The sequence below is a fragment of the Monodelphis domestica genome, chromosome 2, assembly GCF_027887165.1.
Source record: "Monodelphis domestica isolate mMonDom1 chromosome 2, mMonDom1.pri, whole genome shotgun sequence".
In the NCBI taxonomy this organism is placed as follows: Eukaryota; Metazoa; Chordata; class Mammalia; order Didelphimorphia; family Didelphidae; genus Monodelphis; species Monodelphis domestica.
Window position 1 is genome coordinate 50,339,733 of NC_077228.1, and position 19,431 is coordinate 50,359,163.

The 19,431-nt window shown below is 37.9% G+C and overlaps 1 protein-coding gene across 1 annotated transcript in view; it reads right to left on the minus strand.

The window, feature by feature from the left end:
- Positions 1 to 19,431, minus strand: part of ADGRL2 (adhesion G protein-coupled receptor L2) — an 894,229-nt gene that overhangs the window by 504,093 nt on the left and 370,705 nt on the right. Inside the window, exon 3 of the mRNA XM_056815432.1 lies at positions 9,210 to 9,316. The gene's annotated coding sequence lies outside the window, so the exon portion shown is untranslated. The remainder of the gene's footprint in view (positions 1 to 9,209; positions 9,317 to 19,431) is intronic.

Consider the following 19,431-nt stretch of genomic DNA (forward strand, 5'->3'; position numbering starts at 1 on the left):
AATAGATCAAGATGAAGGATAAGAGCAAGCCTATTCAAGTACAGTGTACTGTAGGGTTATAGATTTAGAATTACAGAAAGTGCTTTAGTGTAATAGATAGAATGCTAGATTTGGATTCAAGAAGATGAATTCAAATTCTTCCTTGCCCATTTGCTATTCATAAGATTTCATGGAAACAAATTTCTTTGAACCTCAGTTTGCTTATCTGCAAAACAGGGATAATAGTATCTTCTTTGCAAGGTTGATGAAATTTTAAAATATTAATAATAATAATAGCTAACATTTATATAGTGATTACTAAGGGCAAGGCGCTGTGCTAAATGCTTTGTAATTATTATCTCATTTGATTTTTAGTATGAATCTTATCCCATCTACTAGGCTGTAAGCTTCTTGATGGCAGACAGGGGGGTGCCAATAAATGAGTCTTATAACTCCTAAATCTAATAATGCCTTAAACATACAGTGAATGGTTAATCTGTGTGATTATCCCCATTTGATAGATGAGGATACTGAGGCAAGCAGAAGTTAAGTGACTTGCTCAGGGTAATGGATGTTAAGAACTTTTCAAACCTCAAAGTCTTAGCTGTACACTATTATTATTGTAGTTTTACAGATGAAGAAATTAAAGTCCAGGCAAGGTACAGGGTCTGGAGTTAGGAAGATCTAAATCCAAATCCAGCCTCAGACACATACAATCTGAGTGACCCTCAGCAAGTCGCCTAACCTCTGTTTGCCTCAGTTTCCTCAACCACAACATGAGGATTACAACAGTACGTACCTTACAAGGCTCGTGGAAGGATTAAATGAGATATTTGTAAAACACCCAGCTCATTGCCTGGCATGTTATAGGTTTTATATAAATGCATATCCCCTCTTCTTTTCCTTCCCTAAGTTCACTTCAGTTATAAATGGGAGAGGTGGGGATTTTAACTCAGATCCTTTGCCTAATCTAGCAGTTTTTTTTTTCTCTATAAAACTACTTTTCACATGGTCAGATGCAAGAGATTTTGTAGAAACCAAACTGGCAAGGATTGGATGTTAGTCAGATGCAAGGTCTAGGCAGAAGGAAGACAGGTCAAGGGAGACAATCAGATTTTTCCATTTTTATACATATTTTTACCCATTTTTTTTTCAGTTGAATCCAACTTTTGGAGTTTTCTTGCCAAACGCACTGGAATGGTTTGCCATTTCCTTCTCTAGTTCATTTTACCAATAAGGAAACAAAGTCAAACAAAGTGAATGGACTTGCCCAGGGGCACACAGCTAGTAGGTATTGGAGGTCAGATTTGAACTTATGGAGATAAATCTTCCTGACCCCAGACCTCGTGCTCTGTGCACTATGGCAACATCTTGCTGCCTTTTAACCTATATGATGCCATCATCATTCTCATTTAGGTAGAGCCTTAAGGTTTGGGAAGTGCCTTCCACATCATATACTAGTTGATCATTCACATTCCTGTCATTATTTTGTTCTCTTTTCACATTTATTTGGCCTTATCCTATTGAGAAATTAATTTTCATGAGGTAAGAGTCTAAACAGCCATTCAAAAGTCATTGAATGCAAGCAAGCCTGCCCCTAAAAGGGTATATAAGAGGGATTGGCAGGAAAAAAAAAGCAGATTCCTCAAATTAGAGCACATAAACACACATACTTGCTCTTCATTTGACTACTGACTCTGTAGCCCCACTTAGATGGATTCACATGAATCTGAAGGGAAATACACAGTATGTGTGTCCTTATATTTTATTATCATATATTTTATATTACTAAAGGTTGGTAAAAAGGTGAATTTGTACTCTGTTTCTTGAGGGAGAAAAAGAAGTTTCAACTCTACGGATCTAAAATATACAAGAAAAATGGATTTCACCCAACTATTAGAAATTATCTTAATGATGAGGGTGGAAAAAAGGGGGGAAAACTCAGCTATAATTAAAAGGCACTGCATTGTAATACACAAAGGGTAATGTAGCATGAAACCTGGGTATGTGACCTGGTAATATTCACTCTGATTTTCCCACCGCATTCTCCAGCTCTCCTCTTAAAGCTCCCAATAACTTCTAAGGGAGATCTGCATCTGTAAGGAAATTCACATGAAGTAATTGGTCTGATTCTTACCTACATATAGAAATGAATAAAGATTTTAGATGCATGAGCTTTTTTTTTTTTTTGGTGATTCATGCTATATGACCTCAATTACTTCTCCCAACCCCCTACCCAGACTAATGCGTAGATTGAGATTAAACCAAAATTATGTAAAATGGGAAACAAGATATTAATAATTCCCAGCAATTATGTAACATAATAGAATTCATGTCTATTTTCATTGGCTCTAGTGAGTAAAATAAGACGCTAAATTAGTTTAGAGATTTAAAATTTATCTTTACTCTCCCTTGACCTATTCTCATCCTCCTCCCTGCCTTTGTGATAGGATTGAGGCCATCCAAAGGGGACTGACTCTCCATCATTCCTGAGCCCCTTCCATAAAAGTTTGAAGCTTTAAATAGGAATTATAGCGAAGTGTGAGATGGATGAAGCCATCCTGATGTACAAATCAGTTTGGCCCAGGCATGAATTAACCATAGGAAAAACATGGACCCAGAGCCATCACGCGACTTGTCATTCTTCAGTCAAACAGAGGGGCAAAGAAAAAGCCACCACATGTCACTGTTTCAAATGTTGGCAGGAAATATTTTTCATGAGAGCCAGTCAGCGGCCAAGAATGACACCGAGCTTAACCAAAATCAGGCAAGGAGTTGGGTGCTGGCAGAGCCTGCTCCCCTGGCGGCCCCACTTGAGTCTTTCTGTGTGTAATCCAGACTAAGACTTCCCCTTTGTCAGAGACATGCACCTTCTCCCCCACTTTCCCAAGAAAAGAGCCTCAGCCTCCCGCAGCTGATCCTCAGTGGAAAGGTCTGTGTCAGTGCTTTGGTCGCATCTTCCCAGGCTTAGATTATTCTTGGAGATATGAAGAAGAATCCCATTTGGGATTCCTTAATGACATTTATTTTAAAAAATCAAAACTCCCCAAAAAACAAAAATGCAAAAAAAAAAACAAGAAAAAGAACAAGAAAGAACAGATCATTCATTAATATCCCAGGTGTAGCACATGTTATTATTAGAGTAGTAGGAATATTAAGAAGACAGCAAAGTACAAAGAAAGGATTTCATCTGTATATGATTTTAACCAAGCTTGGCTTACTAGAAAAAGAGATTGTTAATGAAGACTGCATTTCCCTCCTGAGGGTCTAGGCCTTGGAGTCTCATATCAGCGAACCGGAGCTTATTGCCGGAAAAATAGCTAAAGGCTTTGCCACCGCCAATGACCAAAGCAAGAAAGTGGGAGTGGGGGTGGGAGGGAGAACCTTTTTCTTAATTGTAGTCTGTTTTTGTTCATGGGTTTGGAAGAGTCTAAGAAAATGACATGAGAAGTACCCTGAAATTATTAAATTAATGAAATGGCATTTGAAAATCTTGAAATACAAGTGACTAAAAAAAAATAAAAGAAATTCAATTTGAGTTGTCCGTTGTTGGTTCTAATGAATTTTCTTTTTCTAGTTTTTTTTAAGGGTTCAATTTTCAAAGCCCCGTGCAAAATTGAGCAATGGACCTCAAAGCCAGATGCAAGGTGGGGGGCATTTATGGGGAGTAGCGAGGGAACAAAATCTCAGGCTGGGCTTTGGGGGGAGCTTGGCAAGAAAGAATGTCCCCCTTAGGAAAACCATAGCTCTGGCAAATGGTGCGTACTTATTTATTAATCCATGTTTACCCCAGAGCCTAGGGAAATGACTTCTTTTTCTTCCTCATCTTTGACGTTTCCTTTACCGACCCATACACACCATGTCGAAGTTTAGCCGGCAGGCCATTCAACACATTGTGTTTAGTTAAATGGAAGTGCCTTACTTTGTGAGAAAAGCCCCCTTGCCAAAAAATATAAACAGCACTAACTTTGATTAATATAAATATTTTAAAACCAGAACACTCTGTTACATCTTACCAAAACAATCCTCATGTTGCTGACGGGAAGGGGAAAAAAGGGGGAGGGGGGCTTTCATGCATTAGCCGGATCCAACAAAATACAGCTGCAGAAAGACATTTTAAATAAATATGAATGTGTTGGCCTTTTTGCCAGGGCTTATGTCCTAAGGCTCAAATAGAGTTGTTGTCCAATGCTTTTCTGTTTCATTAGGAAAAATGAAAAGTTTTTTTTTTGTTTTTTGTTTTTTTTTAGTAACAGTTCCTGTTCTAGGGCATCCTATTTAAATTTCAAAGCACACTAATTAAAAGAGGCCATTAAAACTGGTCCTCCTGCCCACTTTTAAGGTTTATTTGCTAATAAGCAGCCGGACAAGAGAAGGATGGAGTGAATAGTTGAAGGGGGAAAAAAGATGCTGACAATCCCAGCAAGGGATGGAGGTGGGGGGGGGGAGTGAATTTCTTGGGCCCTATTTGTCCTGAATGGCCAGGCCGCACGTACAAAAGCAAATCCTACTACCTTGGAAGATTAATTCTGAAGGAGGCACTCTTGGGTCAGAGTATACATAAGCGTGTGCCTAATCTCGGAGAAATCAGGCTATTTTCTCACAGCAATTAAGCAGAGGTCTAGGGTTTCACCCACAGTGTATTTAAACACAGGATACAATTAAACCCCAAAGTATGAATATCTTTGCTGTGCAAAATTGCCCAGGAAATAGATTTTGCCCTCTTTCAAATGAAAAAGCCAGGCACACGGAGGGGATGCCTGGACTCCACAGCAAACTCCCTCCAAATAAATGTGACATGCTCCTTCCTAATTGCAAGTGCTTTATGTACTGATGGAGATTGCCCATTCCCCCCTGATATATTTGAGGAAGGAGAAGAAGATGCGATTTCTCATTTCTGAATGGTCAATAGCATCATACTCCTTTCTATAGGAGACTTTTAACACTGCTCAGATGGTCCCTAGAAGGCCTGGTGGGGACAGCTGCCAGGTTCCAGGTCCTGATAAGCCAGCAGAAGCATCTCACCACAACTGGCCTTGGAAGCTTCACTACTGAGGTGGCTGGTGAGAATGGGCATCTTATTAAGAGAAGAAGGGGTCGGAAAGATTCGTTTTCTATTGTTCCACAGTACTTTCTAAAGATTTTTAGTTACAAAGGAGAAAACAAGTAGACAGTCACCCTGAGAAAATGAATGCCAGTTTGAAACACTATTTGGAGAGGAGAGAATAAAATATTAAAGGGACCAAGCCTGATTTGTCGCATATTGATCCCCGACAGGCAAAAATCTTTTAATAATCCAAGGATTATATTAAATAAACTATCGCTTCCCCCACCCCACCTACCCAGAACTTGGCAGGTCTGGGGGGAATTCTCTGGGTGTTAATAGACTTTTGCATTTATTACTAATATTATTACTAGTCTTTTGTTTACATGTCAGATCTATAATTCTGTCCACCAACTGAGAGGTTGTTACAGTTGTTTAGAGGTATGAGAAGGGGGGTCGAGGAGCTTGATGGGACAGGAAAAAGGGATAGAAAAGAAACTGATTTTTTTTTATTTAGATAGTTGTATGGATATTCCATCACCGTCATTGTTTGTATATAAAGGAGTATGTTGTATACAATGAGAAATCCTCATGCTATGTCCCTTGCCATATTCTCTAAAATGTGAAATATTTTGACAGAAAGAAAAATAGAAAAAAGTCACATGTAAACTAGAATATATATACATATGTACACAATACATATATGCACACACATACACACCTACGTATATACACACATGAATGATGGGCAAAATGGTCAGAGAAACAACCTTGGAGAAAACGAGGGTCTGGCTTTAGCTCCTACCTTTGACAAATACTAGTGGTGTCACTTTAGAAAAGTCCCTTAACCTTTGAGGTCCCCAGACAACTCTCTAAAACCATAATTTGTAGAGAATTGCCCACCTACATGGATAGTACAGAAAATTCTCTAATTCACCAAGAATTAATACAATTAAAATAATGGGTCAATATTCTCTGTCTATATCTCTGATCCGTTCATCACTTGACTCTTGTTGGATTGATGTAGGGGATAGTGTGGTGACTCACTTTACCATCGCTGATTTACTTGTATATAAATTATTCAAAGATTTTATTTTGACACTAAGACTCTTGGGACACCTATTGTAATCTTATGGAGTTTCCTTGAGTTCTAGGTTAAGTAATAAATTTCTTAAATAGTGGTATTGATATCTTAATAATTAAGTAATAATTTTAAAATAATAAATATCCCAGGATCACAAAGCAAGTAAGTGTCAGAAATAGGTCTTCGAACTAAGTTTCTCTGACTCAGATACTGGTTCTTTATTTTTATAAGCCACTGCTTCTTGCATGTCATTGCCCCAGTCTGTAAAGTAAGATGCTAAATTAATTTAGAACTTATATATGTATATAGATATATACATATGCCTACAATGTATGTATTTCTATATCTATATATTTATCTACCTATATTCATATCTATCTACTCATCTATCTGTCCATCCATCCACCTTATCTATCTATCTATCTATCTATCTATCTATCTATCTATCTATCTATCTATCCAGCCATCCAGCCATCTATCTATCTATTCATCCATCCATCTATCTTATCTTATCTATCTTATCTATCTATCTATCTATCTATCTATCTATCTATCTATCTATCTATCTGCCTGTATATCCATCCATCCATCCATCCATCTATTCCTCTCTCTCTCTCTCTCTCTCTCTCTCTCTCTCTCTCTCTCTCTCTCTCTCTCTCTCTCTCTCTCTCTTTCTCTCTCTCTCTCTCTCTGTATCTGTATCCTCTGTTGAGTTAAATTGATTCATTGAGATGGAGGGGGAAAAAAAAACACATGATTGATGAGTCAGGACAAGCTAGGCTCAAGATCCATTCAAGTCACATACTGGCTGTGGGAGCCAGGACAAGCCAGTTACTTCTCAGTGGTCCCAGGCAAGAAACTCTCTGAGACAGGTAAGTTGCAGAGCAGGGACCGATCTCTACCTTCTCACCAGAATCTCTGTGTTATTAAAAACATAGATCCCTACTCAGAAAAATACATACATGGTATAATATACATATATATATGTGTATATATATACACACACACACACACACACACACACACACACATTCACATGTTTCTAGCGAGTTGTTAGTTGTAACTTTTCTGAATGCCTGAACATCAAGGTTAAGGGAATCAGTGTGAAGAAATGTTTTCATGGAAATTTGCTATAAATAGTTTATGCTCTGCCTGCTGTGTGCTGAGGGATGTAGGGGGGTAAACGGAGGCTCTGCATTTTCCTAAGGATTCTTTTTTTTAAATAGGACCCCTGACTTTCAGAGTAGTTCTTGCTGATATCACTGGCAAATTGGACTACCACGTAACCTTTAAAAGTGCAGCATATCCCAAAACGAGTTACTTATTAAACAAATGTTCCCTTTTTTGAGTGCAACTGACCTTTAAATGATTATTTCTCAGCACTTGCAACAAAAGGAATCTCACCTCTCACCCTCACATTTTTTGATGCGTTGCAGCAAGTGGCTTCATGACCTTTTCACAACATATAACATGCTGTACAACACAAAATTACTCACAAACTCTAATGAACCCTATTCAGAGAGGAAGTCCCACTCGCCTATTTTCTGGTGGTGGTGTGTCACCGTGGGCACATGAGAGAAAGGAGCCCATAAACCCTATCCTTCATCTGCATAGGATACCAGTAAATTAAAAACAAAAACAAAAACAAAAAACAAAAAACTATTTCTTCAATGCACCAAATGCCCAGTGGCTGCTGCTGACTAATCTCAGCCAACCTCTGACCCAATCCCTTAACTGAAAGAAAATAAGAACCACGTACAAAACTGGGCATTTGATTAAGGAAGGTCAGTGTTTTCAGCCTGGAGGTTCGCAATGCAGAAGTCAATGGGAAATCTACGACAACGCTTGTAGAATTCTTGAACCAAACTGATATGTAGTGACTGGTCTCGCACCTGCTATGACCTAAGCTGGTGGAGATGGGTGGTGCCCAAAGCTTTTGACAGAGGATGCTGAGGAGATGCATTTACCGGAAGTGTCAGGGAGTATCAGAACTTGGTTGCCCCAGAAACAGACAACTTCAGGAAAAAAAACAATGTCGATAATGATGCTATGGTGTGTCATGATGAAGTGGAAAGGATCATTGGGATCATATTTCAGAGAGTGAATCTAATCTAGTGTGTATTTGTTGGAAGGGCTAATGTGTTACTGGGAGCCCTTTACAGGGCTAAAGAGGGCTGAGCTTCATCCAGTCCTTAAGGATCCTTTTCTCCAGCAAAGAGTATTTTACAGCTTAGTAACCTGGCACCATTTGAACAAGTGTCCTTGGCCCAGGTGGATTTCTCTTTCAAAGGGAAGTACTAAGAGGCAGAAGAAAATGTCTATCTATATATCTCCATCTAGAATAAATAAAAAATATACATATACACATACACATTTATGTACATATATAACCTTATATAAAATGCTAATTTTTACATACTATTTGACATTATTTTTTAAAGTCAATAATATATAGTATAGAAATAATATACGGTATAGAAAAATCTTAGCGAGTGCAAATACTTTCATAAGGGAAATTGAGTCCTCTTGAAAACTGATTTCTAAATTGGTTAAAAAAAGTTGAGTATCTTAAAAAGTTTATTTAAAAATTATTTTAAAAAAGTATATATTTTAAAAGCTCTTGAATAGAAGCTCCCTCCCAACCTCATCCACATCATTGTCTCAGCCTTTATCTTGTTCTCTTTTTTCCTCTTATTCTTCTCTCGCTTACATGGTAGGAATTGTCTCCTCTGGTGCCTAGCACGGTGCCTGACTCATAGTATGCATACTATAAAAATGTTTCCTGCTCCATTTCTGTCTCTTTCTATCTTGTCTGTCTCCCTCGATCTCTTTGTGTTCCATCACTGACTTTCTCTCACTGAATCAATCATTTTTCTATCTTTTTCCAGCTCTCTTGCCTGTCTCTTGTTTTACCTCTCTGCCTCTCTTTTGCTTTCTCCTTCCCTGTGTGTGTCCTTTGTCTCTTGTTTTTCTCTCTCCTTCTGTGTATATACACGTTTAAACAAAAGCATCTGACTGCACATCTTAAAATGAGTTAGAAAGTAGCTTGAGGACCATGTTCTGTGATTGAAAACAGTTTGAGAATGAGTTGAATGAACTTACCGTTTTCCCTCCAGGTTCAGAATCAGTAATATTTTGCATAGTTTGCAGGGTAGACACAATCCTTCAGGAGTAGAATCCAAAGTAACATCCTCTGGAAAAGTGGGGTTCTGAAACAAAGAAGGAGCAGAAACGAGACTTACTTGGAGTTCTTTCTGTGGGCCTTTCACAAGGCAAATCAGTCCCTTGATTGGTGTGTAATCACCAAGATAAATAAACAACTTGAAGTCTAAACTGATTCATTGTCAATTCTACCCTGGGCCTTGTCGTTCATTAATGACTCACCCTGCTGACAAACAACCCAGAAAAATCAACAATCTTGGATAACACAGCGAGCAACAGTTTATGTCTGTTCGCTATTTACATTCCTGAGGATGAATATTTATGACAGACGATGCTCCTTCCAAATAGACTGTATCTCAGGCAGTTCTCAAAAGGCCCAGACACTCACCACACATCCTTTTCACACTCATCCTGCCCAGCTGCTAAACAGAGGCCTAGTAGGCCAACATGGAGCCCAATGGAAACCTGAATGGAATCAACTTTCTTAGGTGCCTTCTTATTTTTGAGCCCCCCCTTTTTTTTTCCTATTTTAAAGGATTTCACTTCAACCTACTATCTACCCCTCAAAAAAGACTGCCTCCCCCCAATAGTGGGTGAAGTTTATTTTGCATTTTTCCATTGGTTGTGAACAGGCCACGTGCTTCCCTCCTTGGGGTTGGTGAACCCTAGTTGTCTATGTACACAGACGGCACTCTGGCCACAGATGTGACTAGTTAACTGTACAAGCAAGAAGGATAAATCCGTACAACAATGCTTCATTCACCAAGGAAATCTGCACTGGATTATAGCTTCTCTATGGTTAAGTCTGGTCTTAATTTACTGCTTTTATTCAGTTTTCAACCACAAACGAGCCCCTTATGAGGCATTCACTACGCAGAATTGACAACTCTTTTTATCTACTTGAAAAATATTTTTGGATAATAATTTATGGTTACAAAATATTTTAAGCAGTTTGAATAGTTATATTATATTCTCTCAATGCTTAATGATGCAGTATCCCCTGTAAAAATGGAATGCAGGGCAATCTGGCAATTTTACATACAGTATTTATAACAACAGAGCAAGTTGGCCATATAGAAACACAAATAAAAAAATGCACACACATACTCACAACCCTGCATATTTCATAGGAAGTCTTTAAAAAACATTTTTTAAGCTCTTAAATTGCATCTCAAGAGAAAATTAGAGTCCGGGGCAGTGACTAAAGGCTCTATATAAGGGGAGGGGGGATAACTTTGGCAAGCACTGTATTTTATTTATGGGCTATTATGCTTGAAATGTATATTCAGAACACCCTTTGGAAGGGGAAAATCTGCAACTCTTGCTGAGGGAGGGTTCATATGCTATTTATGTTTTATACATGAAACCTAAATGTCATGTGAGTAGTTGTGTATTTTTCCTTCCACCATCAAAGGTATTCTCTCAATTTATATGCTGAATTAATGCAGTATCTTATTTGTAAAATCCATCTGAAGACGCTCATTAGTATTGGGCATCGGATGGTTTTCAAGGATTAGGTTGCCAGTAAGAATTGCTTTGGGAGCTAAGACTGGCTGAAAGTGTTGAAATCTTGCATTAATTTTTTTTTTTTTGCCAAGTGTCGCTATCACTATCAGAGTCTCTGTCAATTCCACTGCACATCCCCTAGGGGGATGCCAGCCATTGACACTAAAACTAAGACAGAGCAGAGGGCTCATGTAAATGATGGGGAATATCTCTTATAAAAGGAGACAATGGAAACAATTTGGTCCCCCGGCTCTTCAAGACACCCAAGTTCCTTTTGCTTGATTCTCGATTAATTTAAGCTGTTGGCACCAGAAGCTTTACAACTTTACTCTTGGCAGAATACAAATACTTTCAGACTCATTGATACTCAGGGATCCTTCCCATTACAGCATGAACTCCCTGTAGATAAACAAAAGGAAACATTCAGCGGAGGTACTTGCCGTGTTTTCCTCATTAGCGGATCCAGTGTCTTGAGCAGAGAATGAGTGTTTTGGGAAAAGCATTCTTGGCATTAACAAGAAAGGACATTGCTTTTACAAGCAGAACCACTTTATGATTTTCTAAGACATCTCTCTCCCAGTGCCACATGTAAATTGTGTTTAAGGGGGAAAAAAAAGCTTACCATGAAAGTATGTGTTATTTTAGGGAAAAAATGTACAGGCATACTTCAAGAGAACAATAACAACAAAAAGAAAGATGAACTATTTTCCTACAGTTAGTTAAAAATGATAGCTTCTCTGTAGACTTTACTTCTTGGTTTTCATGGTACAAACAGCTTTTTTTTTTTTTTGAATGTTGGGTTTTCTTTTTGTCTCAATTGATTGTTATGTGTCATAGGAGGGGTAGCCACTGTAATTTAAGAACTTGCTATCTGGTTATCTTTATGGAATAACAGGTTTGTTTACCTTCTAATCTACTCACATTGACAGCATTAGTTTAATAGGAACTCTATGCAAAGTGGAAAAAAGCACAACAAATGAGATAGCAAGGTGATTATCTAAACAAGAAGTTCAACAAAAAAAGCTACTTATTAACAATTATCATTATTATTCACCCTAAGCTGTGATTTCTTAAAATTTATATAAAAACATTAAGCTTCCTCTATCTTCTCCATTTTCTCCCTGTAAGTATTCATAAACATAATAAAAAGAATTCCATTATCATAGATTTTGATGCTCTTGATTGACTTTGAGGGCATCAAAGAGATATTGAGAATTTCACTATCAAATGGACCTAGTAAGCTGGCAGTAGCTATTGGCCATTAACAAGGTCAATGACTAGACACTGGCACCTTTGGACAAATCTAGTGAATTCTGTCTAATTTATCTGGTATTCATCCCACTAATATCTTCATATGCTTCTTATTGTAGCCCATTGGAAGTGGTTATTTGCCTCCATTCCTTGATCTTTCTTCCCTTTCCTAAAGAACATAAAAAGAAAGAATTCATAGAATTTAAGAGCTAGAAGAGACTTTATAAATCTTATAATGGTCTCTGGAACCCTTCAAGGACTAGATAAATATCAATAATTTATTTATTTATACTGGAAGCTAGAAGGGAACTCAGAGGCCATGGAACCCAAGCCCTCTCCATTTTATAAATGAAGCCCAGAGAGGTTGGCTTGTCTGTCCAAGATCACAGAGATCTTCAAGGTCAGATGGACGATGTGAACCGAGGTGTAGCATCAGGGACCTTTTTACTGCATCTTAAGCTTATAGTCTTAGCTCATTTTAATAATCTACTTTATGGTTTGGGGATGAGGAAATGGAGACTCATAGAGGTTAATGGACTTGGCCTAGGTCATACAAGTAGTCAGTGGCCGGGATGGGATTAAACCCCAAATCTGTAGGTTCCTAGGCCATTGCTTTTTATAATACACCCATACTGCATTCTACCTGAAGATGTGAAAGTGGGAGGGCCATTGAACACGGAATTTCCCCACTGCCTCACTGTTACAAAACTATCCAGGCTAAATGACGGGTTGTTTGCTAAGCCACTGTGAAATTTCAGGGTTTTAATGGTCCTTAAAATATAATACCCTGTGTCATTTATTTCCTAAAGTCAAAGCCATTTTCAGCACTTTGGATTCATGTTAAACATATATTTCAACACTGTTTGAAAGAGGAATGCAGACGTGATAAGCAATTAATCTGCCTCAACTGCCTTCTTAATGATTTGCTTCCCTTACCAAATTCAAGTAATTGATCCAGAATATCACAAGTGAATTAGCTGAAGTCCCAGCACACAACTCTTAACATGTGATGCATTTATATAAAACCCCAAGTTGGCGGCCATCATTATAATCAAGGAACCTGGACTATGGGGATTATAATTCCTCATGATTTGGGGAGAGAAGAACTGAGACAGAGACGTTAAGAAGCTTCCAAATTATGTGTTCTAATTATGAAACTAATCAATGAGACCAGAAAAATAGTATTCTAATTATTAGGAAATTTATCCCAAAACAGGAAGTTCTGCCTGGATTTGCTGAAGAATTGCCATCACGTTCCCTTTTCAATTTGCTAGTGGAGACATGTTGAAGAAATGATGTGAGAGATCCTCTCTGTCTTCTCCCTCATTTAGCTATTAGAATAGGGGCTTCTCTGTGACTTAAACTGTAAATTGATAGTGAGCCAACTGAAGAAAAAAATGCAAATCAATTTTTTTCCAATTAGTTAGAAATTCTGGAAAACAACTGACCCATAAAGGTTAGGCTCCATTTGCTTTTTTGGAGGAGAGGAGGTGAAGATGTTGCTACCTAGAAAGAACACTGAACTTGGACCATTGAATTTGATATCATCAGAGCTGGGTTCATTTCTAGTTCTGGCGTTTTCTTTGTGATTTAGGGCAAAATGCTTACTTCATGTAGGCCTTGGGTTATTCATTTGTAAAATGATAGGATTGAACTAAATAATCTCTGAAGACCTTCCCAGCTCTAAATCTGGTGAGCTCCCCCCAGTAGAGAAACTGCCCCTATCAATGCAGAGCAACAACTTATATGCAAATTCTACTTTGGGATCTTCCTGCCTGATGCCTCAGAAAGGAAGGAAGGAAGGAAGAAAAGAAGGAAGAAAAGAAGGAAGAAAGGAAGGAAAGAAGGAAGGAAGGAAGAAAGGAAGGAAGGAAAGAAAGAAAGGAAGGAAGAAAGAAAGAAAGAAAGGAAGGAAAGAACAGAAGGAAGGAAGGCAGGAAGGAAGGAAGGAAAGAAGGAAGGAAGAAAGAAAGGAAGAAAGGAAGAAAGAAAGGAAGGAAGGAAGGAAGAAAGAAAGTAAGGAGAGAAGGAAAGAAGAAAGGAAGGAAATAAGCATTTCTTCCATACCAACTTATGTACCAGTTACTGAGTTAAGTCCTTTATAAATATTATCTCATTTGATACAACTACCAGAATATTCTATTATCATTTCAATTTTACAATTGGGGAAATGAAAAAAGAGGTTAAGTGACTTGTCCTGGGTTCCATAGTTGGTAAGTATCTCAGTTCCGACTTGAACTCATCTTCCTGATTCCAGATCCAGTGCTCTATCCACTGTACCACCAAGATCACTCTTCTTCCAAAGCTGGTCCATTTGAAAAGTAGGATTTGGAAGCAGACTCGTATTCTAGCCACTACTCCATATTATTTGTTTGTTTGTCTTTTGGGGCTTATTTGTTCTTGCTTCTATTCAGTGGAAAATATAATGCATTTTATGAACTCACTGGTTGACATGCTGTAGGCAAGACAGATTGAGAGGAAAAAAAGCCAGACAATACAACTTTCTTCTCCATGACATCTGGGCAATGAAGACATAATCTGATAACAGTGTATGTGTAGGCAGGGAAAGCCTTACCTAAAGTTTGTTTTGCTCAATTCTTTATTGTAATGCACTGTTGCTGAATTCAATATGTTCATAAACAAACATGAAATACAGTTTGCCAAAGAACTGCACCTGAAGGTGGGAGAATGATTCTTTAGTCAGGAAGACCCAGGTTCAGTGACTGCCTCTGAAATCTATTAGTTGGGTTACCTTGGGCAAGTCACAATTTCTCAGTGTCCTAGGCAGCTCTCTAAATTGATGAGCAAGTTCTTTTCTGCATTTCTCACTGGGAGATCCTTATAGCAATGAAATAATAGGTATAGATTTTTAAAAAGTAAAAGAAAAAAAGACCAAGTAAAAACATTGATTCCCCGTAATGAATTAGGTAAATATTCTTTCACTTTAATATTTAACTATGATGTAGGGAAATTTTTTACTTTACTGCAAAAATGTTCTTTTTAAAAGGTATAATGAAAGAAATAGTTTTTCTTGAGAAAAATGCCAAACAATATTTTACCATTGTGAAAAAGAAAATGATGGCATATAGCCAATCTCTTTTTGGATAATTTGCTTTGAAAAATGAATAAACTACATTTCTGAGAAACTGGAATTCATTTTGGAAAAGTAGTCAAATGAGGCCCATAGCTGAAAGCATTTTCTACCTTCTCAAATTGTCCTTGAAAACTTTATGAAGACCTCTCCCCCCTTCTTTTACAATTATCTGTGTGCATGTCTTATTCCACTCAGGAGAATGTGCTAACTAGGATCAGAGATTGAGAAGAGCTGGAAAGGCCCAATGAGACACACAGTACAAATCCTTTGTTTATGGATCTTAATCAATAGAAATGCAACTCAAACTGATTTGCTGGAGTTCACCCCTGGGGTAAAAAGGAATGTGGATTTGAATGGAGGTCCTCTGACTGAAAGGTAAGGTCTTTTCCCACTTCATGTTACCTCAGAGTAAATCTGTGGGGTCTACTGTGATACCTTATGCATAACCTATGCCCATAGGACCATAGAATCATAAACACAGAGTGAGAAAAGATTTAGGAGGCCAATATGTCTGACTATCTCATTTTACAGAAAAGGAAACTGAGTCTGAGAGGAGTTAACTGACTTGCCATGGACAATATCCTGATACGTAATTTACACTCAGGTCTTTCTGACTGAAAACCCAGTATTTTTGCAATTGCTTAATGTTTGTTGGTTTGAAATTAAAAAAAATATTTATTCAAGTTTTTTGTCTTGTGAATTATAAGTATATTCAAGATCTTTTGGTCCATAAAATTTGAGAAAAAAAGGGGGATTTAGACATCTTCTAAGATTCAGATGAATAAATCCATCCAATCCAGTTATATAAGCAATTATTTATTAATTTTTTTGTGCCAAGAACTGTGCTAGGGAAATATATGAAAAGAAACATAATTCTCACCCTCAAGAAACTGAAAGTTGACTGAAACAAGCAATCCTTGGTATTAAATTTAAGAAGATACTGATATCGTCCAATGATAACTCTCCTGAATTTTGACTTCCAAAGCAATAAACAGAAAACAAAAACAATTTGTATACATTTCTCTAGCTTCCTCACCCTGAAACAATCTCTTCATAATAGCCCTAAGCCCAGAGATTACATGCCAGATTTGTTTCCTGTTCAGATCAAATTTCAATAAGCTTTCAGTAAAATAATTAGCACCATTTTCTAGTCCTAATGGAAAAGACTTCTCACCACTCTGAGGTCTCAGTGATATTAGGTACAAATGCAACCCTGTTCTGTGTGAAATAATTAGGTAGACTGTATCCTGGTACATTTCATTTGTAGTAATATGCGTCAATTCCACTAAACCAAAGGCAAAACAATGAAAAAAAACTTGGCCTTTTAACCTTTTGATGAATTTAAATAAAAAATGCATCCTGGGTCTGCACATTAATAAGGCCTGTTAAACTCGGTCGAATATTTTACATTCATCTGTACTTCAGCAGACAGGATCATGACCTCTGCAGAGAAACTTTAGCTCCTGCAGTTCTAAAGCCTGTATGGGGGAGGACAGGAAATATTATTTTGTGATTAGAAAACATTACCAGGATTGACACCAAAAATGCCTAATGTGGAGAATAAGACTCAGAAATTAACACTCACCAACCTGAACCTATTGAATGAATTGACTTTTGATCTTCTCAGTTCCTCAGAGAAAATACAGCCAAAGAAACTAAGTGGAAAATTTTAATTTGATTCTAGAAGAGTATGATAGATAATTTTGAAAATCTCAGAAGAGGGAGGGCTCTCGGTTGCCATCAAGGCCAACCTGTGCTAGAATAAGGATCTTCTTAATGACACAGGATTATAGAAACATAGAATCAGGGTGGGAAGGCACTGTTATGGGTCACCAAGAATGATTCTTTAATATTCCAGATGAGTAAATTGAGATAAGGAGAAATTAAATGAATTGTTCAAGTCACATAGCTTGTGAATGCCTGAGGCAAGACTTGAACTGAGGTCTTCTTGGCTCCAAGTCCAACATGCTATCATGCACATATCAAAAGCAAACATCTCTCCAGTGTGACTTTTTAAAAAAATGTTAACCCTCAGTGACTTGGAAGTCAAATACCACTGAATAAATTCAGGTATAAGTAAACCCTCAGAAAAAGAAAGTTAAAGAACCATGGAACCAACCAGATGGGAAACTGATTCCACAGGCACTGCCCTCTTGGGCAGCCCAGGAAAATTAAGAAAGTATGGTTGGTTCCTGAGTTATGACATGTGAGAGTTAGTGGATGGAGAAAAGAGCTTATAAGGTCAGATCAGGAGCCAGTTTGGGTTTTCTGACAGGAGTGTGGAGAGCAGAAGGAATCCTTGTTGGAGTCTAGCCACAGGTCCATCATGGTGGCCAATAGATTAGAAAAGTAAGCATCTCTCTACCTATTTCCTACCTTTCCTTCTCTCTACTACTACTACTACTACTACTACTACTACTACTACTACTACTACTACTATGATTGAATGAAGTTATTAATCTGCTCTCCATTTCATAATTTTAATTATTATACAAGATGTCATGTCCCAAATAAGATCATATATCTAGCCTGACTTGAAGACTCCCCATTGCCTCTTGAAGTAGTTCCATTGCACTCTTAGGAACTCTAATTATTTGGAAACCATTGAGTTAAAATCTGTCCTATCTGTCTCCCGCCCATTGCTCCAGATTTTTTTCCTCAAGGACTAAGCAGCATGTCTAATCCTTCTTCTACATGACAACCCTTCAAATATCTGAATAAAGCTTTCTTGTGCCCTCTTATCTGGATCAAACACCTCCAGTTCTTCAAAATGATGCTCACATAGAGTAATTTCCAGGTCTTTCATCATCCTAGGTGCTCTCCTCTGTATGTCCTTAATTTATAATCTGACCTGGGCAGGAATCAGGGGGATTATTACTTCCAAAGTCCTACATACTCCATCTGTCTTAATGCAGCCTAAAGTTACATGAGTATTTCCAGTTTTTTGATGACTACCCTCTATTAGCTGTAGCTTTTGTTTGTATTTGTACTCAAAGGCTTCCAAATGAGATTTCCCAGGTTTCCAGGGTTATTGGAATTACAGCCACAAGTGAGACTTCTTGTGGGTACTATCCTAACCTCAAATAAAATCCAAGTTGTTTGTTCTCCTCATTCCCTTTGCCCCTCTCCAGCCCATTTCCCCCTTGAAGAACATTTCTTAGAATTCATTAAGATTCAGAGTGTTTCTCACTAGAAGAACATCCTCTGAAGTGGTAAAGCCAGGCCATAGATATCTTGAGGTCTACAGCAGAGAGAGCATTTCATTCACAGAGCTGATTCAAGTTCCTTCTTTGAATCTGCTACCAGGAGCACAATGAGGGATGAATGAAGTAAGCACTCAGCTGCTGAATACCCTTCAAGACCACTTGGGACCTTTATTTGGTGCCAAGTAGAGTGACCTGCCAGGATCAGCTGTGGAAAGCATGTTATGCCCAGGCTCCATAGTCTATCTCTATGGCCTATTCATTTCTGAGGAAATTTCAGATATTGAAATTTAATCCGTGATGGTCCAATTATAATTTGGGACCCTTTTACTTTAAGAGACTGGGCTTCACCCATTTGGCAGTTATTATGAGAGCGCATGGTGCCTTGATGCTTGGGTTCTAATTTCAGGAAGGCAGGTGTTTTTTAATGGTTAGCCACCAAGCTCTGAATTCCCTTCCTCACAGTTAAATTAAACCATTCTTTCTCTCTCTCTCTCTCTCTCTCTCTCTCTCTCTCTCTCTCTCTCTCTCTCTCTCTCTCTCTCTCTCTCTCCTTCCTTCCTTCCTTCCTTCCTTCTTTCCTTCCTTCCTTCCTTCCTTCCTTCCTTCCTTCCTTCCTTCCTTCCTTCCTTCCTTCCTTCCTTCCTTCCTTCCTTCCTTCCTTCCTTCCTTCCTTCCTTCCTTCCTTCCTTTCTTTCTTTCCTTCTTTCCTTATATCCAAGGCATACCTTAAGATTTCTCTGTTTCATTCCATCAATTTCTGGTCTTAATTTTGGCCAATTTAGACTCACAGATTTCATTATAAAGTACTTCACTTTTCATCTGTTTTTTAAGTATTTCTCATGTAGTGATACTGTCTTTAAAAGGGCATTGGATGGAGAAGAATGTTATATGTTCCTTGGGATCTTGACACTGACTGATGAGCCTTGCAACCTTGGGAAAATCACTTAAATTCCTTGATCTTTCCATTTTCTGTTAAATTGAGACAATGATATTTCCTCACCTCAGTGGTTTATTCTAAGCACTTATGAGATATGCTAATGTGTTAACTCCACAGAAAGAATTAATACTTTCTAAAGAGAAGCTATCTTTTGATTTAGAGTAAGCT